We start from the raw sequence: 27,857 nt of genomic DNA, 5'->3' as shown, positions 1-27,857 counted from the left end.
TATCCAGTCCAAATATTCTACTTGTTTTATGTTCAGCGTGGCCAGATCTGGTCACTTAACACTTACCCTACAATATAATTCTAAAAATAAACAATCACAACATCAAAATCTTTAAGCTATGAAATAAAGCATGCTTATTTCAAAACAATGTGAATAAATAAGGATTACATTTGACAGTAAACTGAATGCTAAAGGGTTAACTTATTTATTCAGAATCACTGACTCAAGAGATATAAGAGAATGTAGCCATATCATACTCATTGTCTGTATTACAATACAAAAAATAATATCCTATCTTTTATGATTCAACTATCATATATGCTAGAATTTTTCATAACAGATGTGACAAATTAAAATAATACCTTTTGACAAAGTATAAGGCTAATTGTTATAGGTCACGTGATTACTTAATAGATCACATTTCAGTTTGCGATGTTTTCCAACAGTCTCAAATGACACTACAAACATATGGAAAAAAAATTTCATTTTCAACTTAGGAACTTCTGTTCTACAAACTATGAACATACGCTTCCATCCTCCTTTTAATCATACATCCGGTGTCCCCTTTCCTTCTATTCCTTCAATTAAGATATTCTAGATCTATGTCATGTAAAAATCATGGATGTGTATATAAGCATGTAGATGTGATTGTGTATACCTCAACATGCCGGTGTTTAAATGTGTCTGTAAACATGAATGTGTGTCCCTGTATATAAGAACATGTATCAATGTGTGTTTATTGCTACTGGTTAAATTTTCAGCCTTTCTAAATTTAGAATTTTCTTAGGTAACTTCACACCAATAGCAGAAGGTAAAACCTATGCCTTGCTTGATATTTTAGTTCTTTCTCCCGCTCTAATTCTCAGCTTCCTCCAGTGACTCTTACACATAGTGTCTCTTGGCCTTTCAACCTCACTCCCACATCAGTCCTTCACTTCAATTTCTTCCTCATTTGTCTACAACCAAAGCAACAACACCACTTTCACTGACTTCAGCACTCACAGACAAAGGTTATGAATCAAGAATGTTCACTTCTTTACTCCTCACGTCAACTGAACTTACTAAACACTTCTACAAACTCTCCTATGAACAAACTATTTCTGATAGCAGACTGTTACCAGCTACTTCAGATTCTGGATAAATGCCATAGAGATTGACATTGTCATATATCTTCATTTCATCCACCCTGAACAGATTTAAACCAGATACCCAATTAAAAAAAAAAATGGTTTCAAATTTTAGCACTGAGCCAGCAATTTCAGGGGAAGGGGTAAATCAATTACATCAACCCCAGTGCTCAACTAGTACTTATTTTATCAACCCCAAAAGGATGAAAGGCAAAGTCAACCTCAATGGAATTTAAACTCAAGGCACAAGGATAATATACTGTTAAGCGTTTTGCCCAGCATGCTAACAGTTCTGCCAGCCCACTACCTTCTTCTTCTTCAACAACAACAATACATCATACCAAAAACAATCAAAAATGCAACACAAATTGCACTTATAGAATGCACTCTTCAAATAAAATTTTAAAAAAACAAATAATGAATATTTAAAAGAACATGTAACAGAAAAAAAGAATTGTTTTGAACTGTTTAACAAATATTCTGAACAATGCACAAACCAGATTTGTTAGATAATGGCTACGGCAGCAAGTGATAATGCAGAATCATTAGAGCATCAGACAAATTGTCTTGTGGTATTTCTTTCAGCCTTTCATGTTAAGAGTTCAAATCCCATAGAGGTTAACTTAGTCTTTTATTGTGCCAAGGTCAATAGAACAAAGAGCCAGTCAAGTACTGTGGTTGATTTAATCAACTAGTCCCCACCTCTTAATTTCTGGCCCTGTACCTGTATTAGAAATAATAATAATAATAATAATAATAATAATAATAAAATTATTATTATTATTACTATTATTTAAGGGTTGACAGAATAAGTACCAGATGGACACTGGAGTCAATGTAATCAGCTCATCCCCTCACCCAAAATTTCAGGCCTTATGCCAAAATTTGAAACCATTATTATTATTATTATTATTATTATTATTATTATTATTATTATTATTATTATTCAGTAGTCTTATTTTTATCACATGCTTTCACTGCACAACCTAGTGCAGCTCTGTGTGCCTTGGGTATGTGCTCTTATTTTTACTGTATTGAAAATGTTTTACAGAGGATGTGTGCGGTGCCTAGTAGTGCTATTTTCTTAAGTTATATATACTTGTTAGTCCTGGTGTTTTTGTTATGTATTTGTCTGAATATTTTTTTATCATACCTAATGTGCCTACTATGATAGGAATTGTTTCTGTTTTTAGATTCCACATTCAAGTTACCTCTATTTCCAGGTCTTTGTATTTTGAAAGTTTCTTCATTTCTTTTAGAGAAACATTGTCATCTGTTGGTATTGATACATCAATTAGAAAGCATTTTCTTTCTTGATGATCTCTGACAACTATATCCAGCCTATTAACCTTAATTTCTCTATCTGTGAGTATTGGCATATCCCATAGTATGGTTGCTTTCTCATTTTCTGTGACCTTTTCTGGCGTGTGCCTATACCATTTTTTTTCTATTGTTATTCCACAGTGTTGGCATAACTTCCAGTGTATATAGATCCCAACTCTGTTGTGTCTGTGAATATATTCCTTCTTAGCCAGAACCGGTCAGTTGGAGACAATATGATTTACTGTTTCTTGTCCATTTCCGCATATTCTGCAGTTACTTGTTTTATTATATGTTTTTGGTAATTTCTGGTGGGGAGGTTTTGTGCTGTAATTAAAAATCCTTCAGTCTTTGCTTTGAGTCCTGAGTTTCTCAGCCATTGTTGGGATTTTTCTTAATCTATTTCTTTTTTTATTATTATTATGATTATCATCATCATCATCATTATTAAGGCAGCAAGCTGGCAGAAATGTTAGCACGCCGGACAAAATGCTTAGCAGTATTTCGTCTGTCTTTACGTTCAGAGTTCAAATTCCACTGAGGTCAACTTTGCCTTTCATTCTTTTAGGGTTGATAAATTAAGTGCTATTTGCGTACTGGGGTCGATCTAATCGACTGACCTCCTCCCCAAAAAATTTTGGGCCTTGTGCCTAGAGTAGAAAAGAATTGTTAGCAGGCTGAGCAAAATGTTTAGTGAAATTTTGTACATCTTCACATTCTGAGTTCAAATTCTGCTGAGGTCGACTTTGCCTTACATCCTTTCGGGGTCAATAAAAAAGTATCAGTTGCATACTGGAGCCAATGTAATTGACTATTCCCCTCCCCAAAAATTTCAGGCCTTGTGCTTATAATAGAAAGAATTATTGTTATTATTATTATTATAATTAAGGTGGGAAGCTGGCAGAATCGTTAGCACACCGGGCAAAATGCTTAACGGTATTTCGCCCGTCACTACATTCTGAGTTCAAACTCCAGCCAGGTCAACTTTGCCTTTCATCCTTTTGGAGTCAATAAATTAAGTACCAGTGAAACACTGGGAGGTGGTGAGGTTGATGTAATCGACTAGTGCCCTCCCCCAAAATTTCAGGCCTTGTGCCTATAGTAGAAAGGATTGTTATTATTGTTTCAGGGTTGACAGAATAAATACTAGTTCGATACTGAGGTCAAAGTAATCAGCTTATCCCCTCCCACAAAATTGCTGACCTTCTGTCAAAATTTGAAACCATTATTATTATTATTATTATTATTATTATTATTATTATTATTATTATTATTATTATTATCTTTGCACAGAGGCAGTAACATGGCCAATGAGGTAAATTTGAGGTGTGGTTATTGCTTGCTGAAAATCATTATTATTATTATCATTATTATTATTATTATTATTATTATTATTATAGTGATGAGCTGGCAGAATTGTTAGCTCACCAGACAAAATGCTTAGTGCCATTTCATGCAACTTTACATTCTGAAGGTCAACATAAGTATCAGTTGAGCAGTGAGGTCGATGTAATCAACTAACCTCCCAACCACCGCTAACAAGTAAAAAAAAAAATTATTTCAGGCCTTGTGCTTGTTGCAGAAAGAATTATTTAAGGCAGTGAGCTGGCAGAAGTTTTATCACACTGGGCAAAATTATTAGTGGTATTTTATCTGTCTCCACATTCTGAGTTCAAATTCTGCCATGGTTGACTTTACCCTTCATCCTTTCAGGGTTGATAAAATAAATACCAGTTGAGCACTAGGGTCAATGTAATCAACTTACCCACTAAAACCATTATTATTATCATTATTATTACCTCGGCCTTAGCGAAGGCAGAGGTATTGTTTTCAGTTGTGCTTGTTTGCTTGTCCATGGACAAGATATCTCAAGAACTGTTGGATGGATTTGGATGAAACTTTCAAGGATGTTTGGCCTCGTGACTGACACAAACTGGTTAGATTTTGGGATCAATCCAGTACTGGACAAGGATTCTGGATTATTTTTCCTATTTTTTTACTTAATTTTAGAAAGCAGTTGGGTTCATTTTTAGTATTCTTGTTTGTGGGAGCAGTCAAGTTTATTTCAGATATTCTTCATTTTAAAAATCATCTCTGGCTAATCACTGAGAAGACATTAGTGTTGCCTTGGCGACGGTTTGCGCTCTTGTTATCATTATTATTAAGGCAGTGAGCTGGCAGAATCGTTAGCACACCGGATGAAATGCTTAGCAGTATTTCACCCATTCCAACATCCTGAGTTCAAATTCTACTGAGGTTGACTTTGCCTTTCATTCTTTCGGGGGTTAATAAAATAAGTACCAGTTGAACACTGGGGTCGATGTAATTGACTCATCCCCTCTCCCAAAATTGCTACCTTTGTGGCAAAATTTGAAACCATTATTATATTATTATTATTATTATTATTATTATTATTACTTAATAACAATAATTTCAAAAGTGAATAAAAAAAGAGCCTTTGATTAAAAGCACCTGTGAATAGAAAATGAACTGAATCAAATTAAATTTCTCCTACATACTGAAAAGATAGTTGCTGCTCAGGTTTTCTATTTGTATTACACTGCTAAAAGTAGGAAAATCTTACAAGTCCAGATATCTTTATAGAAGTTTCATTGATAGTTTCATAGGAGATAGTTAAGTTCTAAGATCTGAATTAGATTTAGTAGCAGGAGTTCATGTTATTTGTAATACATTTTGAAAACTGATAGCAACAAGATGATATTATAATTCATCTGAAAATAAACTAATTTTCTTTCATTTGCAGTGGAGCATAGTAACATTACTAACTGGATTTACTAACTGGATAGCTATATCAGCTTTAACGGCCATATAGCAAACATGAAGAAGCTTTCAACTAATTCAGCTTCCTTCACGGAGTAAAGAGATCCAAGAAGAAAGAGACAGTGGAGTAGAGAATAGTAGCAGGCAGGACACATCACAGGAATCAATGTTGGCTATAAACAGAAAAAAATAAAACTAACATTCCCACTTCAGCAACAATATTGAAAAAATGAAGCTGGTACAAAAAAGTAAAAAGGGGGAATAAAAAAAAACAGAGGAAAATTTTTAAAAAAACATGATCTTTGATGATCTTCATGAAAGACAGAATTAATCAAAATAATTACGACAGTACACTTGTCAATGGATTGATGCCCCAGATATTTAAGCCCCCCCCCCCCACACACACACCTACACACCACTCCTATCAAAGTAAAGAAAATTGGCTGCCAGGTTGTAATTAGTTTGTGTAAGTGATACTTAATTAATGTCAGAACAAGAAAGTTTCAAATCATCTTCACACTGGCTCTAGGATAATAACACTAGCTCAACACTTTAAACTGGTCACCATTAATATGAAACCACTCAATAATACACTTCCAGTTTATGCAAGGGAAGGACGAGAGTTTATCAGTATCAAATTAAGCTTTATTGATTGTATCTGACACATTAACTTTCTACGTAGTGTACATGTACTGAAAAGCATGGAAGCATGTGAGCAGGCTAACTGTAGATACATAGATAGGTAAGATGGTAGCTAACTGCCAATAAGACAAAATTGCAAATGTATCTATGATGTTTTGAGTAGAACACAGGCAATTATAAATAGTAAGAACAGTAACACATCCAACTACAAAACAATTATAAAATAGTTACCCCAAGGATTACTGCAAATTTCTAACTTGTATACCTATTCAACCTATGTATCAATAGGAAAATAATAAATACACAAAATATTGATTTCAAATTTTGGCACAAGGCCAGTAATTTCAGGGAAGTGCGTAAGTCGATTATATTGACCCCAGTGCTCAACTGACACTTATTTTATTGACCCCAAAAGAATGAAAGGTAAAGTTCACCACAGCGGAATTTGAACTCAGAACATAAAGTTGGAAGAAATGCTGCAAAGCATTTTTTCTGACATGCTAACAATTCAGCCAGCTCGCTGCTTTAATAAACATACAGTGTTAAATACTTTAATTAATGTTTTTTTACCATGCATGCATTTGGTTCTACCAACAAAAAAAAACTTTAATAACAAAGGAACTAAGATAAAGTGACATCATAATTTTATATTATGCTTTTGTACTATTATAGATCACATGTTCTGAATATACAAAATTTTGTATGAATTGTTTGAATATCCTCTAGAATAGTCTCTTTCAACTGTACTCACATACAGACACTATATATATATATATATATATATATATATATATATATATATATATATATATATTCAAAAGAAACAATTTCTAAAAGTATATCAACTATACCTAGCATTACAAACAATTTAAACATTTTCAAAAAATTGCTAGGGTTTACCATCTCTAGTAGTTACTATGGTATCAAATATATTAGATGCAAGCATGATTGTGGTTAAGAAATTTGCTTCCCAACCATATGCTTTCAGGTTCAGTTCCACTGTGTGGTACTTTGGACAAATGTTTTCTACTACACCTCTGGGCTGATTGAAACTTTGAGGGTGAATTTAGTAGATGGAAACTGAAAGAATCATCATCATCATCGTTTAACGTCCGCTTTCCATGCTAGCATGGGTTGGATGATTTGACTGAGGACTGGTGAAACCGGATGGCAACACCAGGCTCCAGTCTGATTTGGCAGAGTTTCTACAGCTGGATGCCCTTCCTAACGCCAACCACTCAGCGAGTGTAGTGGGTGCTTTTACGTGTCACCCGCACGAAAACGGCCACGCTCGAAATGGTGTCTTTTATGTGCCACCCGCACAAGCCAGTCCAGGGGCACTGGCAACGATCTCGCTCGAAAATCCTACAGGAGCCAGTCAGGCGGTACTGGCAACGGCCACGCTCAAAATGGTGCATCTCATGTGCCACCCGCACAAGAACCAGTCCAGGGGCACTGGCAACGATCTTACTTGGCTTGCCGGGTCTTCTCACGCACAGCACATTTCCAAAGGTCTCGGTCAGTAGTCATCGCCTCGGTGAGGCCCAATGTTCGAAGGTCTTGCCTCACCACCTCAGCCCAGGTCTTCCTGGGCCTACCTCTTCCACGGGTTCCCTCAACTGTTAGGGTGTGGCACTTTTTCACGCAGCTATCCTCATCCATTCTCACCACATGTCCATACCAGCGCAATCGTCTCTCTTGCACGCCACAACTGATGCTTCTAATGTTCAGCTTTTCTCTCAAGATACTTACACTCTGACGGGTATTCACATTGACATTACACATCCAACGGAGCATACTGGCTTCATTCCTTGCGAGCTTACGTATGTCCTCAGCAGTTACAGCCCATGTTTCACTGCCATGTAGCATGGCTGTTCGTACGCATGCGTCATACAGTCTGCCTTTTACTCTGAGTGAGAGTCCCTTTGTCGCCAGCAGGGGTAAGAGCTCTCTAAACTTTGCCCAGGCTATTCTTATTCTAGCAGCTACACTTTCAGCGCACCCACCCCCACTACTAACTTGGTCGCCCAGATAGCGGAAGCTATCGACTACCTCTAGTTTTTCACCCTGGAATGAGATAGAAGTTGTTTCCTGTTTGTTTACAGTCTTTATTGCACCTGAACATCTGCCACAAACAAAAACTAACTTGCTAGTTAACCTGCCTTTGATGTTGCTGCACCTCTTATGTGTCCATAGCTTGCACCGGGTACATCTTATAGAGTTACTACCTACTCCTTTTCTACATACTGAGCAGGGCCATCTACCTGAAGGGGTTTGTGTTTTATCTACCTTCCTACTTATTAGGATTTTGGTTTTAGCTAGGTTGACTCTAAGGCCCTTCAATTCTAGACCTTGCTTCCACACCTGAAACTTCTCCTCTAGTTCTGATAGTGACTCCGCAATTAGGGCAAGGTCATCAGCATAGAGGAGCTCCCAGGGGCAACCTGTCTTGAACTCCTCTGTGATTGCCTGGAGGACTATGATAAATAAGAGGGGGCTGAGGACGGAAGCTTGGTGGACCCCTACCTCTACCCGGAATTCATTGCTGTACTCATTTCCAACCCGTGTGTATATATTCTTATATTTATTTCAGTCATTTGACTGCAGCCATGCTGGGGCACTGCCTTTTTAGTCAAGCAAATCAATCCCAGGACTTATTCTTTGTAAGCCTAGTACTTATTTTATCAATCTTTATGCTGAACCGCTACGTTACAGGGATGTAAACTCACCAACATCTGTTGTCAAGCGAGGATGGAGGGACAGACACAGACATACAAACATATACATATATATATATATATATATATATATATATAACAGGCTTCTTTCAGTTTCTGTCTACCAGATCCACTCAGAAGGCTTTGGATGGCCCAAGGTGCCACGCAGTGGAACTGAACCTAGAACCATGTGGTTGGTTGAGAAGCAAGCTTCTTACCACACACCCATGCCTGTGCCTATATATATATATATATATATATGTGGCGACTCAGGCTGTTCAGGCTTAGCCTGAATATAAATTTAGTAAAGTGAGTGTGTATTTGCAAGCTGATTTAATTGCTACCGACACTGACTTCAAGTATGTAATTCAGCCAATAACTCAGGCTCCTTTTATTGAGTCTAGTTGCAGTTCAGCATCTGGTGGTCATCTTAGAGGGGCCCTGTGTCAAAAAATATCATTCATAGTAAACGTTCTCTCGACATCATTCACACACGTCTAACTCAGAAGTTACAGCCAGAGTTGTTATCTATGATCGTAAAAATTAAATAAAAGTAATTCAAATTCAATGTTTTCTTAAAACAATAAATTTCTAGAGAGATTAGGATTTAAATTTGAATCTATGAAAAGTTTCCATTCTAAAATATTCTTAAAGGAACGAAAAATTATCCAGCAACTCAGGCTAATACAAACGAGCCTGGTAGGTGTAAAAAACTAACTGGCATCTCTTGTCAAGAATACAGGCGACAGTCAGATCACTGATGTTTGTTGTGCACTTTGCTGTCATTACTTGATTGCTGTTATTCTGTGCATCTGTGGGTAAAGATCAGTTTTGTTTTGCAGGGTTGTTTTATTTTTACCCCTAACTTAGAAATGGAGAAAGACATAGTACTAGATATAAAAAATAAGCCATTTAGGGCGAGAAATAAAGTGGAGGAACATGAAATTTTTTGAGTCTTATGTGAAATCTGTGACGAGCCTGAGTGACGCTGATGACTTGGAGTCACTGATATATATCTATACATACATACATACATACATACATACATACATATGACAGGTTTTGTGTGTATTTTTGTGTCTTCTAGTCTTGATATTGTGTGACAGTTTTAAATTAGTGCCACTGTCATTACGAGCAGTGTCATTTTTTTTTTTTACAATATTCTGAAAACAAAAGAAAAACATGTCCGGCCATTGAGAAATATCACCTTGCTTAGAAATAGGTTAGGGTTAACAACAGGAAGTGCACCCAGCCATAGAAAAATCTGCTTCAATAAACTGTCTGACCCACGCAAACATGGAAAAGTGGATAGTTAAAATGACGATAATGGTGGTGGTGGAGGTGATGATAATGATGATGATGATGATGATGACGACTGCCAAAACTGGAATCCAAAGGTTGATTTCCCGCTTCAAAACTGGCAGATACTAAATGCCCTTTTACTACTGAGTAACTTTACTATGTATAAAATACAATTTACTGAACTTTATTAACATACAGACAGAAAAACAATTCAAATATCAGAAAGAATAGACAAACAATCCCACCATAAGTAAACCATATGCATGTGATCATTTTTCTCTTTTGAACTCAGTGACTCTATGCCCCGCCCCCACCTGAATTCACTCAATGCAACTTCTTCTCCATCACTCCCTTTCTATCATGAAATGTCAATGAACATTCTTTACTAAAATGCTGTTTAACTCAAATTCTCTTCCTGCTGTCTACCACCCACTAACCCTCCAACAGTTCAAATTAATAATTAACTGCATCCACTTCTGTAAGTTATACTGACTCTTCAATTTTATGAACCTTGTAAAAGGATTATAAATATTACTGCTACTACTACTACCTCCTTCCTCAAGCTAATGAAGAAAGAAAAGATGTTCTCAAATACTTAATTGCATCAATTATGTAATGTGAGTGGGATCAAGTAACTAATAACATGAAACAAAAAAGAAAACCGAAAAAGAAAATGCTGTTTCATATAATCTTCTATCTTTTACTTGTTTCGGTCAGACTGTGGCCATGCTGGGGCATCACCTTGAAGAACTTTTAGTCAAATGAATTGATTCCAGTACTTGTTTATTTATTTTTAAGTCTGGTAGTTATTCTATTGGTCTCTTTTGCCAAACTGCTAAGTTACAGGGATGCAAACACACCAACACAAGTTGTCAAGTGGTGGTGGGGGACAAACAAAGACACAAACACACACACATATATATATGTACATGAGCGGCTTCTTGCAGTTTTCATCTACCAAATCCACTCACAAAGCTTTGGTTGGTCTGAGGTTGTAGTAGCAGACACTTACCCAAGGTGCCACACAGTGGGACTGAACTTGGAACCTTGTGGTTGGGAAGCAAGCTTCTTACCACACAGCCATGCCTGCACTTAATGCTAAGATGTTTCAAATATCTCTTACAGCAAAACATAATCAGAAGTAAAAATAACTGATAAATATACCAAACAAGTTATTTCTATCTTGTTTCAGTCACTGGACTGTGGCCATGCAGGAGCACCTCCTTGAAGGGTTTTAGTTGACGATATCAACCCTGGTACTTATTTTGAAAGTCTGATACTTATTTTATCAGTTTCTTTTTTGCTGAACTGCTAAGTTACTGGGATGCAACAAACCAAGATCAGTTGTCAAGCAGTGAGTGGGGTGGACAAACAGACAGAAACACACACACACACACACATGCATATATGTACATCTCTATTCTACTTGAATATTTACATCTCCTCTCACCTTCCTCATATAATAGCCATTCCCTCAGTGCCCTACTTGTCATAACCAAAAATGGCTCTGATGAAAGTAGCATTAATTTTCGTAAGTCGTTCAATTTTCCTGTCAGTAATGTACCTGTAATGACTACTGGAAACAGTTGTAAGCCAAATTTACTCCAATAGAGGAAAAATGTGCAATGACCCTTATTTTTAACTTGTTTCTTATATATATATATATAACACACACACACACACATGATGGGCTTCCACACAGCTTCTGTCAACCAAATACACTCACAAGGCATTGATTGACTTGGGCTGCACTAGAAGATACTGCCCTAAGTGCCCAAAAACCATGTGATTCCAAGCAAGCTTGATAACCACATACTTATTGTTCCTATGAGATATTCCTAGTCTAAAAAAATTCAAAATGTTAAGTTCTTCAGAAAAATTGTTTATTTTTTTCTGAAATATATTTAGGAAATTAGGAAAAAAAACGCAACCAAAATCTTCTTTCCTTTCATTCGTCTATAAGGATACATTACTGTAATATGAAATCTAGAATCTAGCAATATATCATATGATTTAATTTGAACAACAATCAGAACATGAGATGGCCAGAGCTGCTCACCCATCCTATCACTAAGGTTATAAACAAAGAAAAAATATCAAACAATGTTGATATTCCTTTAATTAATATCTAATCAATATTTCAAAGTTGAAAATTCAAACCTAATTTGCGTAAATTATACCATTCACTATTTCCATAAAACAACCAGAAAAAAAATCTATTGACAAAACACTTTGATGAAGAATAGAATAAGCCCATGAATTTAAAATGTGCTTAAAGTTTCCAATTACAACATTCTTTCAGATGTATTATCAAATTAATTCCATTAAAGATCATTTCCGTATTTTGATTCCCTGAAATATAAATGTAAATGTTGCCAAGTAATAACATAGTCTGTATCATTTAGCATTAAATCAGCAGTGAAACACATTTAAAAGGGGGAAAAAAAATAAGTGTTCTCATTAACAAATTAAAGAGTTTTAAAGTTGTATGACGAATTTTGCTGATTCACAGGATAAAAGAAACGATTTTTATTCTCAGTGGAATTTCATTTCAAGAGTTAAAACACTATGCTTTACACTGTCAAATGCTATCTTAGACTCTGTAAGAAGAATACACTTACATAGAATCATTCTCAATATATAGTTGCATCTTATCAAAAATAAACTAAGTCTTCAGGCTTGGATTCAGTAAAATAGATACTGTTAATAATAATAATAATAATAATAATAATAATAATAATAATAATAATATTATTATTATTGTTGTTGTTGTTGTTATAATTATCAATAACAATATTAATGATTTCTTTCATTATTATTATTATTTCAATGCTTTTATTTGCCACCCAGGTGAAAGAGGAGAGGGACAATACAATACAAAGACAAACATAAAGTGTGGGTATTTACATACAATGAAATGACAAGAGTGTGTGTGTGTGTGTGTGTGTGTGTGTGTGTATATATAAAGTATACACAATATACAATAAAACAAAGAAGGGGAGCATACACAGTATACAACAGTAAAAAGAAAGAAGAAAGATGGGAGGATGATAGTGATGTTGTCTTCCTGATACAGGAGGACCTCTAGGGTTAATTGGGGGAACCCCACCATCCAAAATTTTCCTGCATACCAAGAGGAAGTGCTTTCTCCAACTACTGTTCTCTGACTCACAGATCTTCACTTAGTGTGGTATCACCCACTCTTGCCATTTTTGCAACTTCTACACACTTTTCAATAAATTTACTCAAGGACAGCACCTCCCTCTCCATCATCACTACCCTTTTCAAGCGAAACTTTAAATAAGGTCAAAGAGGGTTCTACAGAAGAGTAATGTCTCTGTCCTCATGCTTCATCCACCAGACAATCTCTTTCGCCACTGCCTTGTCCACCAGACAACCTCTTTCACCACTGCCACCAGGCAAAGTAAAGCTACTTTGCCTGATTAAAGTAAAGTGACAGGACAATCTTTACTATGGACTCAGCCGACAGCATGTGATAGCAGCTGTTCAACATAACTTCACAAGACAGCAATGCCTGGACACTGAACAAGTGTGTACAGAATGGTTTTGTCACCTTACATGCACCTTAGACAAGTCTGTCTGACAGCACATCTCAAATTGGTAGTGCCTCTTGGTAGCCCTTCCTTGCCACTAACCCTCTATATATTGCTAAAATGGAACATTCACTGATCTCATTACCCAACTGCTAGAGGGCTGTGAGCGCCTGATGAGTTGCTAGGTGCCCAGTCTTGGTCTTTTCTTCAGTAATAATAATAATCCTTACTACAATAGGCACAGGCCAGAAATTTTGGGGTAGAGGCTAGCTGATTAGATTGACCCCAGTATTCAACTGGTACTTATTCCACTGACTTCAAAAGAACAAAAAGGTAAAGTTGACCATGAAAGAGTTTGAACTCAGAAAGTAAAGATGGACGAAATGTCACTAAGCATTTTGCCTGTTGTGCTAATGATTCTGCCAACTCAATAAATTAATAATAATGATTTCTTTATTGATTGCCAAGGGTTTACATTAAGAAAAACATTATGGACAGTACAGGACGAAACAAAGAATTTTGCCTAGAAATGCAGTGAAGTGAGTGCAAGAGATCTGAACCAGAAACCCATGAAGTCAATACTTTTATTATTTTCAGTCATTGAACTGCGGTCATGCTAGGGCACTACTTTGAAGGGTTTTGTCAAACAAATTGACCCCCAGGTTCGAAATTTCCCCAAGACACCTGACGAAAGCTGGAGGGTATATCAGCCGAAACGTTGTGTTAACAACAAACAAGATGAGGATAAATATCTGTCAAATGTAAATAATGTAAATTGACCCCAGTAATTATTTTTTAAGCCTATCAGTCTATTGTGCTGAACAAAACCAACACCAGTTGTCAAACTCAAGTACAAAGACAGACAAAAGCATATACTTATATAAATATACACGTATATGCATATATTATTAGAGCTGAAGAAGAAATTTCAGCTTTGGAAGCAAAGACTGGAATCTAAGAGCTTTAGAGTTAATCTAGTAAAGTACTGGTAAGCCGGAAAGCAGACAAATTACTAATCCCTTCAGGAAAATGGCCTTATTCAATATGTAGAAAAGGTATAGGTAGAAGTTCTAAACAGTGTACCCAATGCATGCTATGGACACACAAGAAATGCAGTGGAATCACAAGATGGTTAACTAAGAAAGTAGCCTTTGTAAGATGTGTAGGTACAAAAAAAAAAAAAAATTAAGAATGTACAGGAAATAGATTTGCTCCACTGGATGTGCCATGTCATTGTGCATGTATGATAGTATAAACGTTTTGAGAGAAAAACTGGGTATAAGAGACATATGTTGTAGTGTGCAAAAGAGAAGACTAAGTTGGTATTGCCATGTAATGTGTATGGATACAGACAGTTGCATAAAGAAGTGCTGATTTCTAAAAGTGGAAGGAACCTGTGCAAGAGAAAAATCCAAGAAGACATGAGATGAAGTGATGAGAAATTATCTCCAGATGTTGAGCCTCATAGAGGGGATGACAAATGACTAGCACAGCTGGCGATGTGCTGTGCTTGAGAACAGCTTCCCAGAAACAAAAATCCATTTCCATGACTCCTAACCCACCCATACTTACTACCACTGTCCCCACCTCCATTCTCCCTCAAATATCCACCTGCCTGCCAACACACAATATCTCCTTGTTAAATCCCTTCCCTTCCTTCCACCTCCAGTTCAAACTCTCCTTTCGAAACCTTATGAACACACCCACATACTCAAATTCCTGGTCCACTTAACCATATACACCACCTTGTAATTTGGATGTATGGTCTCTGCTCTCTCTCTGTCACATCTTCACATCTTTTTCTCCTCCTCTTCTCCATCTGAAGAAGTCATTTTTTCTTCTAATGCAAGACACCTTTCTGTCCCTCGATACTCTTCTTCCAGCTGAGGGCTCTTGCTACTCAGTAATCTCAATGCTGCTGGTACCACATAAAAAGCACTCAGTACACTCTGTAAAGTGGTTGGTGTCAAGAAGGGCATCCAGTCATTAAAACCATGCCAAAACAGGCAGTAGAGCTTGGCAGTTTTCTGACTTGCCAGTTCCTGTCAAACTGTCCAGCCTGTGCCATCATGTAAAACAGACATTAACTAATTAAATGATGATATATATATATATATATATATATGCACACACACACATACATATGTGTGTATATATGTGTGTGTACGTATGTATGTGTGTGTGTATATATATATATATATATATATATATATATATATATACACACACACACACACACATATATGCATACATACATAAGCATATATACAGGGTGTGATGGGTAAATTGTTGCCATTTTATATTTTTTTAATTTTACGCATGCACATTGTTTGCCTTTGATTTTGTTGACTACACAGTATAGTAGGGTCAGTTGGGCACTGTCTCTGAGAAAAACAGCACCATTATGCAATTCACTCTGCCAGAAATTTGGAAATGACATGCTGTACTGCTTAGCATTTGCACCAGAAGCTCCAATAAAAACAGATGGTGAAAACACAGAACAACTGCTGGCTTGCCATGTCCCCAAGACATGTACCGAGAGTGACAAAAACCAAACACCCAATCAACATCGTGGTGTTTGGAGTGATCACTAGTGATGGTGATGTTATGCCTCCATTCATCTTCCCACACAGCCTCAGACTCAACACAGTGGCTTACATCAAGTGCGTGGAGGAAGTAGTGCTGCCCTGGGTCAAGAGGGTGGTTATTAGAAGACCCTATGTCTGGTAACAAGACTCTGCACCATGCCACACAAGCAGGTGCAGTCTAATGATTGAAACAAGTAAAAGATAAAAGATACATAAATACATATATACACACACACATATACATACATACATACATACACACACACATTTACGACAAGTTTCTTTCAGTTTCCATCCACCAAATCTACTCATCACTATGTTTTGGTCATCCTGGGGCTTTAATAGAAGACAGTTAACCAAGGTGGCACACAGTGAGATTGGACCTGGAACCATGTGGCTCAGAAGCAAACTTCTAGCCACCAAGCCATGCCTTGTCCATTTTGTTTATAAATTTATATATTATCTGTATTAGTAAATATAACTAGAGAAAAATACATATATTTTGTCAGTACTAAGTAAAATTACAACCAGGTATATATCACAATAATATCGTAGTAGTAGTAGTAGTGTTATCAGAATTATAGACAATCTCACACCATTTCAAAACAGAGCATTAACTAAATTCCTTCCACTTAACCTGATATTACAACACTAAGTCAGATTTCAGTCAAACACACACCACTTTATCAGTGTAAGATGTGTAATGTGAAGGCAGCACTAAAATAGCAAAACTACAGCCAAACTTACATTACGATTACAACTACGATGGACATAAATATGAAAGATCTAGAAATATCTTTTGTTGTAATTTGGCATGATTTCATATAGTTGTACAAACATTGCCTCCAGAACACTGCCAACTTAACAAGTTATGAAACGTTAATATGATTGACATGGACTAACATTTTCAAGTTGTCAGGATTTGTTATTGTCGTCGGTGGTGGTAGTGGTGGTGGTAATGGCATTTGTGTTGTTTATTGATTCATTTATTCTCGATAAGCCAGAAGGAACCTAATAGTTGGTGCAACATGGCATAATAATGAACCAGTCCTAGGGCTGACTTTTCCAAATTATGCTTTATTTCAAAGGTTTTTATTTTGTTTTAGTATTTATTTTTCTCACTGTTGGTCAAAGCATTTCAATAGCATCCTGATGTTTATATCTCAATGCATGAGTACAATAAATCAATATAGTACATTAAAACTTACACCAAATACATTAATGCACCTACACTATCCAAATGCTGACCCTTTTAAATGAAGACTTAATTCAATATAGCTAATTTGAAATATTTTTTTCCCTTTTCTTTTTCTTGCAAGTATTTCAACAGCTAACATTCTTAATATAAGGATTACATGACAATTTCAGATAGCTAAATTTTGGTGGTACATTTTTAACACTAATTTAATTCCAACATAACAAATTGTCTCAAGTACAATGTATATATAAGTGCTTACTGACAAGATGTCATCAACTAAGTTTGTAATATCATATTTAATATATTATTCACCAACTAAACTATGTATACATGTGTTTCTGTAATAAGTGTAGAAGTTTGGTGGATGTGTAAATGGTTAAGTGTTGAAGGTGCTGGCCTCACAGTTCATGTATCTTGGATTCCATTTAAGATTTGTTTTAAGTCATTAGTCAATGCTAATATTCTAACTTAATGGACATAAAGAAATTAACTATGTGTGTGTGTACATCATCTTCTTCCTCCTCCTTTAACATCTGTTTTCCATGCTGCCCCATTCAAGTGTAGCCGTGCCAGTGCTGCCTGACTGGCTCCCATGCCAGTAGCATGTAAAAAGCACCCACTATACTCTTTTACTTGTTTCGGTCATTAGACTGCAGCCATGCTAGGGCACCACCTTGTGGGCTTTCAGTTGAATGAAGCAACCCCAGAACTTTGTTTTTTAAAGCCTGGTACTTACTTTATCAGTCTCTTTTGCAGAACCACTAAGTTACAGGGACATAGACACAGACACATTTTATATATATCTATATATATATATATATACACATACATACAAACATACAATGGGCTTCTTTCTGATTCTATCTACCAGATCCACTAACAAGGCTTTGGTTAGCCTGAGACTATAGGAAAAGACATGTGCCCAAGGTGCCATGAAGTGGGACTGAATCTGGAAGAATTCATTAACAACCCTTGTTCATAACAGCTCTATCACTCATAGGAATTATCATGAAAATACAATATGTGAATAACTCATTGGATTAGTAGGGGCATCACTGAACACTGTTTCAACACAATAATTCAATGGTGGTTGGGGGAGACACTGAAACGTATTTTGTATGAACTTCTTTGACCCAGCCAATCTTCAGTTCAACACCAATAAAATCTGTAAAATCATACAGTACTCCTACTGCTAAGGGCAGTGAAATCTACTTTGCAATAGTACTTATTAGTAAATAGATGAACTGACCAATGAGAATTAAGTACTTTTGGTACTCTATAAAACTGTCCAAATGTGACATTTATCTTGGAAATGTTACATAATTAAAACTGCATTAAAGAGATTAGATTTCCCTTTTTTAGAACTTTAACTCCTAACAGATATTTATATGTTCCACAATGAAAGTCCTCTCTCTTCATTACCTATACCCTCGTTAATGGCAAGGGTTAGGGTTAGAGAATCCAAGAAAGAAAAACTATTCCTCTAGAAAAGGGGTTCTCAACTACAGACCGTATTATCCTTGGGAATCCCATATAAAATTTTGTTGATAAAATTTATCTCCAATAAATTGGGTATCTTTCAACAATACACAAGCTATTTAAATAATTTTTTTTATATATAATTCTTGATAATATTTAATTATAAAAATAAAATAGGATTTTTTTAAACACTGAATTGTTAAGATGGTTCATCCAAATAAAACAAGACTCAAAACAGCCCATTGGGTAAAAATGGTTGAGAAACATTACTATAGAAGGCAAAAGCAATTTCCACAAACTGCTTTCATTCCAGTTTCGGCCCGTTATTCAGCTGCATTATTTTGATATTTGTTTTAATAATAATACAATCAAGATGATGGTATCAGCAGAGCAATGGACCAAGTTATTTTATGGCATTTATTTATATCCTGTCTTTGAGATCAAATGCAACCAGAGTCAACTTTGTATTTTTTATCCCTCTGGGACTGTTAAAAATAAGTGGCAGTCAAGTACTAGGATCAATTCAATCGATTTCAAAATTTGTGGCATCATGCCAGAGTTAGAAATCATTATTATTACTGAGAAGACTGCCACTGTGAAAACCTTATATATATATATATATATATATATACACACACACACACACACACACACAACACACACACACACATGCGCGTGCATGCACACACACTTGTCTTTCTTCTGATACACATTCTATATCTTATGTCCTCTTGCTTGCCTATGCTACTTCCATTTAAGCATACCCACTACCTCCTTACCCTTCTTTCCAATACCTATACTATATCTTATTCCTAAGCATGATTCACAACAAGTATGGTATTATGGTTGTGAGGATTTCATCACACAAACAGTCTTTTGTGTAAAGTATATAAACAAATGAACACTATCTTACAGCAGCATTTCTATAACCTAGAACAAACTTCAACACTGCAAATTAAAATGAAGCAACAAAATAATAGACCATTCTCCATTTCCTCTGATTTCAAATCAGAACGACAAAAATATCCTAGAGAAACATAAATGTATTGTCTTGATAAAAGGAAGTTTTCTTTCTTATGGAAATAAATGTTTTAGAAATATTATTTTCACAGTGACTTATTCTTTTTCTCTTTTCTTATAAATTCACGATCAGTGAAAGAACAAAGGAAAGACTTTAAATTTACTGAACTCTACCAAATTATAAAAATAACTTATATATATATATATATATATATATATATATATATATATATATATATATATATATATATATGGTATATTCATGTGAAGATATTTTAACAAGTTTTAAGCCAGCTTAAGTCAAAGCAGCATTTAATTTTAGACACCTAGTCTTTTAATAAATAATATCCAGTAAGCATTACTTTATCATTCTATTCTGAAATGAAGCAGCTAAATCTCAAGAACAAGAATGCACAAAAAATATTCAGTTGTCAAAGAGCCAACAAAGGAAGCAGCTGGTGTCATATGGATCATTTGACATGAGTATAATAGCATGAAACAATAGCTTGTTTTCTAAATTAACAAATTTATTATTGTTCAACATAAATTAATTCATTTAGGTTACCTGGCTCATTTACTTTTTCAACTGTTAACAGCATTAATGAGTAAGGAAGAGAAAAGCATGTCAGACAGAAATACTTTCTATTCATTATGACAATCATGAAGTGTTGTACAACAGATACTTTCATGACTGCATGGCATGGGTAGGAAGAAGGAAACATACAGGATAAAGTGGGTGGAATTGTAAGAATCATATTGTGTCAATCAATGAAAATGTTAATGCTACAATGGCAGTTAATTTACAAGAGACATCTTGAGCAGTGAAAAGAAAGAGCCAAGCGATGAAGCAAAGTAGTAATCAGTAATAGGAGGAAGTGAACAAAGATCAGATTGAGTTCAATGATCCAGTATCAACATCTACAAAGAAGTGAAAATATATCCAGTAAGGATTCAAAAGAGATAAGAACTAGAAGAGACTGCAGAAAAATAATCACCTGACAAAAAAGTGAATGTATTTTTAACCCTTTAGCATTTAAAGTGGCCATAAATGACCCAAATATTCTACCTGTTTTACGTTCAAATCAACCAGATCCCATCATCAAAATCTCAGAGCTACAAGATAATGCATGATTAATTCAAAACAATGTGAATAAATAAGTATCACATTGACAGAGTAATCTGAATGCTAAAGGGTTAAATTAACATTCAGGAAACATCAAATGCCACAATGTGACAGTATAAGCATAAATTATTAATCTATAATCCATTTGGAATTTATGACATGGAAAATAGCATGATGCTTATGAAACAGAGTATTCAGTACAGCAACTGAAAAGTCCTATGAGATGAGCAAAGATTTACGCAACCCAATACTGTTTATGTTCAAACAAGTGACCCACTTAAATCAAATTTTCTTTCAAAAAGGACATTATTTACAACCAACATTCTCACAAAATTTCAGCAATATTCTTTCATTTATCTGATATAAAACTTTAAATTGACTTATAACTCAATTTAGCTAAAAAAGCCTCATATTTAAATATTTCAACCTACTTTGGGGTACTTGAAAACTTTTTAATGAATATCTTCAACAGCTTAAGGACAATTTATAAAAGAATTAAAGGGGGGAAAAAATGATAATCAAGTTATAAAACAATGGAAATTTACGATAGACTTACTAGTTTTATAAAACAAAGTAAAATGGGAAAATATTATAACATTCAAATAAGCTTAACATAAATATGAGACTTACGCTGATCATAAGGCATAGAATATAACGAAATAATTCTAATATTCACTAACATGCTATCTTAAAGATAGTGTTTTGGCAGTTTTTTTTTTTTTGTAGTGATTATTTAGTGCATACAGAGAGTAAAAGACAAAATATATCAAGCTCCATTGTGAAATGACAGAGGATTAGGAATTACTGATGTAGCAACTACTTTACCCAAAACAATGTTGTTTATCCTTAGATCACCCCTGATTGAGCAAGCCTTGTAATGAAAGTTCTCCAACTGTGACCTTCAATATTTTTGCATATTCTCTACATTCTCTAATGTAACTTACATTTTGGAAGAGCTTTGACAGCTATTTCTGGTAGATTAACCATATAGAGGATCCTATGGTGGTTGTTTAGTTCCAAATTAGCCCTAATAGAATGGATGTATGATGAAAGGTGTTGTAGTTGTGACCACCCAGTCTGTTTGTATATCATGAAATACATTGTGTCCATTTTTAATTTCATTTATTTATTAGATGCAATGGTAAGTGGTTTGATAGGAATCTGGCCACATACAAGCCCCTTCATTGTTTATGCTTGTTTTAGTTGTTGTTTGGCACCAGGCCAGTAATATAAAATACACTTACACTAGAAGACATTTCATCTGCAATCATCCAATCTCTTTCTAAACCACAAAGCCCAGTGCACCAAAAACTATATCATCCAATGGGTTCTTTTTCCCCCAGAACACAGTAAATCCAGAAATATGGCTGCTATTTAGAGAATGGTGAAAGATGATATAGAAATCCCATCACTGGTTCATGTTATTGAGTAAAAAGAAACCAACACTAGAAAGAGTATATGCATGTCTGGTTTTTTTTTTTTAGCCTGATGTGGTTTCCAAAACATAGCTACTGTGGCTATGTTTGCATGTATCATTAATCATTCAGTTTGACTACCAAAATAAGACTGCATATTTGTTAATGTATAAGTCTGTGCGATTTTATACATATTCTTTTATTTTTTTACTTGTTTCTGTCATTTGACTATGGCCATGCTGGAGCACCACTTCGAAGGGTTTTAGTCAAATAAATCAACCCCAGGACTTACATTTTAAGCCTAGTACTTATTCTATTGGTCTCTTTTGCCAAACCACTAAGGTACAGAGACATAAAAGCACCAGCACTAAGTGTCAAGCAGTGAGGGGGGGGGGGAACAGACACAAACACACACACATACACATTCAATGGGCTTCTTTCAGTTTCTGTCTACCATTATGTGATATCAAGACATGGGCATACACATGCACACACACATATACACACAAACACAATTCCTTTCAGCTTCCGTCTTTCATATCCGCTCACAAGACTTTGGTCAGTACAGGACAAGGACAAGAAAATTCAGATGTGTACTTATCCTTGTTTACATTTGTATAATATTTCTGTTGTTAGTTTATTTCCATTGTTAATTTTATAGCATTTGAAGATGACTCAAGGTCTGGATGTCCTGCACCTACCACCACTGAAGAAAACATTGATCGTGTTCACCACATGGTGATGGATGACAAGTGATTGACTATAAATCAAATAGTCAATGCCATTAGCATATCCTGTGAGAGAGTTGAGAATATTTTGTACAAAGAACTTAGTATGATAATGGTTTCTGCTCAGTGAATGCCATACCTTCTGACACCTGATGAAAAGTGCAGCATGCTGATCACATCACAGAAAAATCTGACATTGTCTGAGGCAGACACAGCTGGTTTCCTTGAACACTTCTTAACTCAGGATGAGTGTTGGCTTCATTACTTTGAGCCCGAGATGAAGAGACAATCCATGCAGTAGAAACACCCCTCCTCACCTGCTCATTTCATCTGCAGGAAAGGTGATTGCCTCAGCTTTTTAGGGATGCAAAAGGCATTATGTTTATTGACTAACTTCAAAAGAGCCACACCATCAATGGAGAGTACTATGTCAAATTTCTGAGGCAGTTATGAAAAACTATCAACACAAAACACCCTAAAAAACTGATGAAAGAGATCTTGTTTCATCAGGACAATACTCCAGCATACAAGTCCTTGCTTTCATTAGCTACTGTGTGTGACTGTGGCTTTTGACTAGTTGATCACACTTCTCTTCAATTGGCCCCATCTGACTATCATCTGTTCCCCAACAGGGAAAACACTTGGCTGGGAACCAGTATTGCAGTGACAATGATGTTATATGTGGTTGATGACCTTTTGACCAACAGGATGAAAACTTCTTCACCAAGGGGATCCAAGCACTGCAACACCGATGGAAGAAGTATGTGGATCACAAGGGGGACTATGTTGTAAAGTAAACTTTATTGACCAAGATGCTCTCATTCCATGAGAGTATTTTGGTCAGCCTATGAACTTTTCAGCCAACCTTCATATATTATATACTGAAATATTCCTATTTCAGTAAAATGATTCAAGAGTAAATCACAAAGCAGCGATGTTGCTCAGTATGGAATACAAATTAATGGAGTAATGAAATAACAATGCAAAGACATGATTAGTGTTTAATTTATTTTCTTTTTAACATAATTGTAGGAAAGAGTAAGTCAGGAATATTGGAAGATTGATTGAAGTGTACAAGTAGATGATTTGCAAAGGTAAAAATTACTAATTTGTTATGATAATGATACAAAAAATTATGAAAAGATAAAGTTTTATTGACGGGCAAAGTAGTGGACCAAAGTATCCCAAAAAACTAAGTTACTCTGGGTTGTTTCTATATTTAATTTTTAATCAAATACAAAATAAAATTATTATAGATTAATTTGATTTGTGTATGTACTGTATAAGTATGTATACAGACAAAACTTCATACATATGTAATATGTTTTGCAACCATATATGTTTGTGTGTGGGAAGTAGGTTGGTTGGTTGGATGGAAAAATGGATAGATTGATAGACAAATATTAGTTGTAGTAAGGTGAAATTGTACTGAGTTCTTAGCCAAGACTTTTGAATATTTGTAAGTAAGTTCATGCAAAGCATGTTGCTATTGTCTTTTTTGAATCATATTAATAATGTAGAGTAGAAAATTCTGGACCATACAGTTATGGACAGAATGGATTTACTCAAACTCATTATTCTGTATGAGTGATAAATATTCTATTACTATAAGTCAATGGTTATTGTTGTATAGGGCAAGGTCAACCCTAATGAAGCAGATCTATGAGCAAAAGCAGTCTAACTTTGACCAGCTACAAAGGTTACACTATCCAGAGTATCCTTTCTGCTTTGTGAATGTAGAGTATAGTCTCAGAGAAAGTGTCTATTTCTAGCAGATAAAGTAACTGCATAGAGGCTTCCTTGTTTATAGAATTACCAGCAGCTCACAACAATAAAGGGGAAAAAAACAAACATTATTGAACTATTATGAATTTTCTTAGGAAAGTCATGAGAGAGTAAACATATCTGGAAAGAAAGGAGTCTGCTTATAAAGATGCACAAGGAAAAAAACTGTTAAGACTAAATGAAATACCAGTTACAGGGGTGTAAACAAACCAACACCAGTGGTCAAGCAGTGGTAGAACCAATACAAAGACACACACATAAAATGAGCTTCAACATTAATTCACACATGTACACACATATATGTGGCAGGCTTTGACACAGTTTCCATCTACCAAATTTACTCCCAAGGCAATGATCAGCCTGGAGCTAAAGCAGAAAACATTTATCCAAGGTGCTGCACAGTGGAACTGAAACTGAAACCACATGATTGCAAAGTGAGCTTCTTAATCACATACAAAAAATGAATAAACCAAGGGCATAAGATATTGGACTGTTGGTTCACTTGTGGATTATTTCATTTCATTGACCTAGACAAATCTTTACTCTTCAATTCATTGAAATGGAGGTTAAATAGCAAGCTGGAAATTTCACTTGCTGCTGCTTAATATAGCATAATTTGGAGCTAAGAAGTGACTCAAATGAAACAATTAATTTTATGTGGTTAATAAATGAAGGGAAGGGTGTCAAATAACTATTAATTTAGTGGCAGTTTTGTAAAGCATTAGAATAATTTGGTTTTATTAAAGCAGAAATCACACAAATGTTTGCATGATTATATTGCATTATGCGAGTAAATGCAATAATGGGAACTAAAATTTAAGTTCAATAAAGAGAGATAGGATTTATGAATCAGAGATAACTGGTGTTGGTTTGTTTACATCCCTTAACTTAGAGTTTCGACATAAAGAAATTGATAAAATAAGCAGCAGACTTTATAAAAATTTTTTTTAAAAGCACTAGGGGGCAATTTGTTTGACTAAACAATTTGAGGTGGTGCCTCAGCATGGCCACAATCCAATGACTAAAAGAAGTAAAAGATGAAAGCATATTATATGATTACAAATGTATACCACCTAACTTTAATCGTTTCAATTTTCACTCCCTAATTTCTTAACCATGATGCTATAATACCCCACACAGGCTCATCTGCATTCTAAATACTAGAATTGCCATACAGTAATAGTTGATAGACTGATTGCACCAGTCCTAAGGAACTCATTTTTCCTTTAAATTTTACCTCTCTGCCACTACCTATCAACAGTTGAAACTGATCCATATTTGCACTCATACTACCCAGCTGTAACAAATATCCAGGAGATTTCTCTTTTATCTTTTACTTGTTTCAGTCATTAAACTGTGGCCATGCTGGAGCACTACCTTGAAGGGTTTAAGTTGAACAGATTGCCCCCAGTACTTGTTTTTTTTTTTAGATCTTGTAGTTATTCTATCAGTTCTTTTGCTAAAGTGTTAGTTACAGGGACATAAACAAACCAACTCTAAGTGTCAAGTGAAAGTGGGCGGACAAATACAGACATTAAAACACACACACACTACACACACCACACATGCATATATAAACAACAGGCTTCCACACAGTTTCCATCAACCAAATTCACTCACAAAATATTGGTTGACTAGGGGCTACAGTAGAAGACACTTGCTCAAGGTACCACACAATGGGACTGAATCCAAAACCACAAGGTTGCAAAGTAGTTTAGGCTAAACATCTCCTCAGACTAACAAATAAGAGACAATCAGCAACACCTAAGCACAATAACCTACCTTAATACTATGAAGTATCTTTCTGTTTCAACTATTATTCATGAAGAATTTGAAAAATGAAATATATATATATATATATATATATATATATATATATATATATATATATATGTATATATATAAAATAGTGAAATTTAAGATTTAAAATTCCCCAGCCATATAGGTGCAGGCTTTGCTGTGTGGTAGGAAGTTTGCTTCCCAACCACATGGTTCCGGGTTCAGTCCCACTGCATGGCACCTTGGACAAATGTCTTCTAATGTAGTCTCAGGCTGACCAAAGCCTCATGATTGGATTTGATAGATAGAAACTGAAAGAAGCCTGTCATATATACATATATATGTGTGTGTGTGTGTGTGTGTCTTTGTGTCTGAGGATGTACCCTATCACCACTTGACAACTGGCGTTGTGTTTATGTGCCAGTAACTTACTGGTTTGACAAAAGTGACCAAGAGAATAAGTACCAGGCTTAAAAAAAGGGTAAGTACTGGGATCGATTCATTTGACTTAAAATTCTTCAAGGCAGTGCTCCGGCATGGTCGCAGTCTAATGACTGAAACCAGTAAAATATAAAAGATATCATGTTGAATGCACCAGTTCTCATCCAATCACCAAAGTTAAGTAATGTTAAACTGAGTTAGTACTTAGATGGGTGACCACTTGGAAAACCTACATTCTGTGAGCATCATCCTATAGGTCCTATATGGCTGAGTGGTTAAGACACTTGCCTTGCAGTCATGAGTTCAGACTGGTGCTTATTATATTGGTCGCTTTTGCTGAAGCACTAAGTTATTGAGACCTAAATAAATCAATACCAGTGGTCAAGCAGAGAAGTGGGGGACAAACACAAAGACACACACACACATATATGACAGGCTTTCATACAGTTTCCATCAACCAAATTCATTCATAAGGCATTGGTCAGCCTTGGGCTATGATAGACAACACTTGCCCAAGGTGCCACATAGTGGAACTGAACCCAAAACCATATGGTTGCAAAACAAACTTTTTAACCTCTGTTATGCTTGCACCTATATAAGTAAAATAATAAATAATGAAGACAGAGAGCCTCTTACTATGCAAAAAGTGAAAGTTATGTAACCTTTATATATTTCAGATGTAAAGGTTCATCAGGCCTTTGCACCTGAAATATATAAAAGTTACTTAACTTTCCCAATTTGCATTGCAAGAAGCTCTCTGTCATCATTATTTGTTATTTTACATCAGTATCACAATGCTTCAAGTAAAGTACAATGACCTTCTCATATATATATATATATATATATATATATATATAT

The 27,857-nt window shown here is 35.4% G+C and overlaps 1 protein-coding gene and 1 pseudogene across 5 annotated transcripts in view; one reads left to right on the top strand and one right to left on the bottom strand.

The window, feature by feature from the left end:
• The window catches only part of LOC106873095 (protein O-linked-mannose beta-1,2-N-acetylglucosaminyltransferase 1), a 162,579-nt gene that overhangs the window by 93,789 nt on the left and 40,933 nt on the right, over positions 1–27,857 (bottom strand). The window lies entirely within an intron of this gene.
• LOC128250176 (U4 spliceosomal RNA) lies at positions 3,729–3,873 on the top strand (annotated as a pseudogene).

Source organism: Octopus bimaculoides, chromosome 19 (assembly GCF_046866305.1).
Source record: "Octopus bimaculoides isolate indiv1 chromosome 19, ASM4686630v1, whole genome shotgun sequence".
In the NCBI taxonomy this organism is placed as follows: domain Eukaryota; kingdom Metazoa; phylum Mollusca; class Cephalopoda; order Octopoda; family Octopodidae; genus Octopus; species Octopus bimaculoides.
This window is presented reverse-complemented; position numbering and strand designations above follow the sequence as displayed.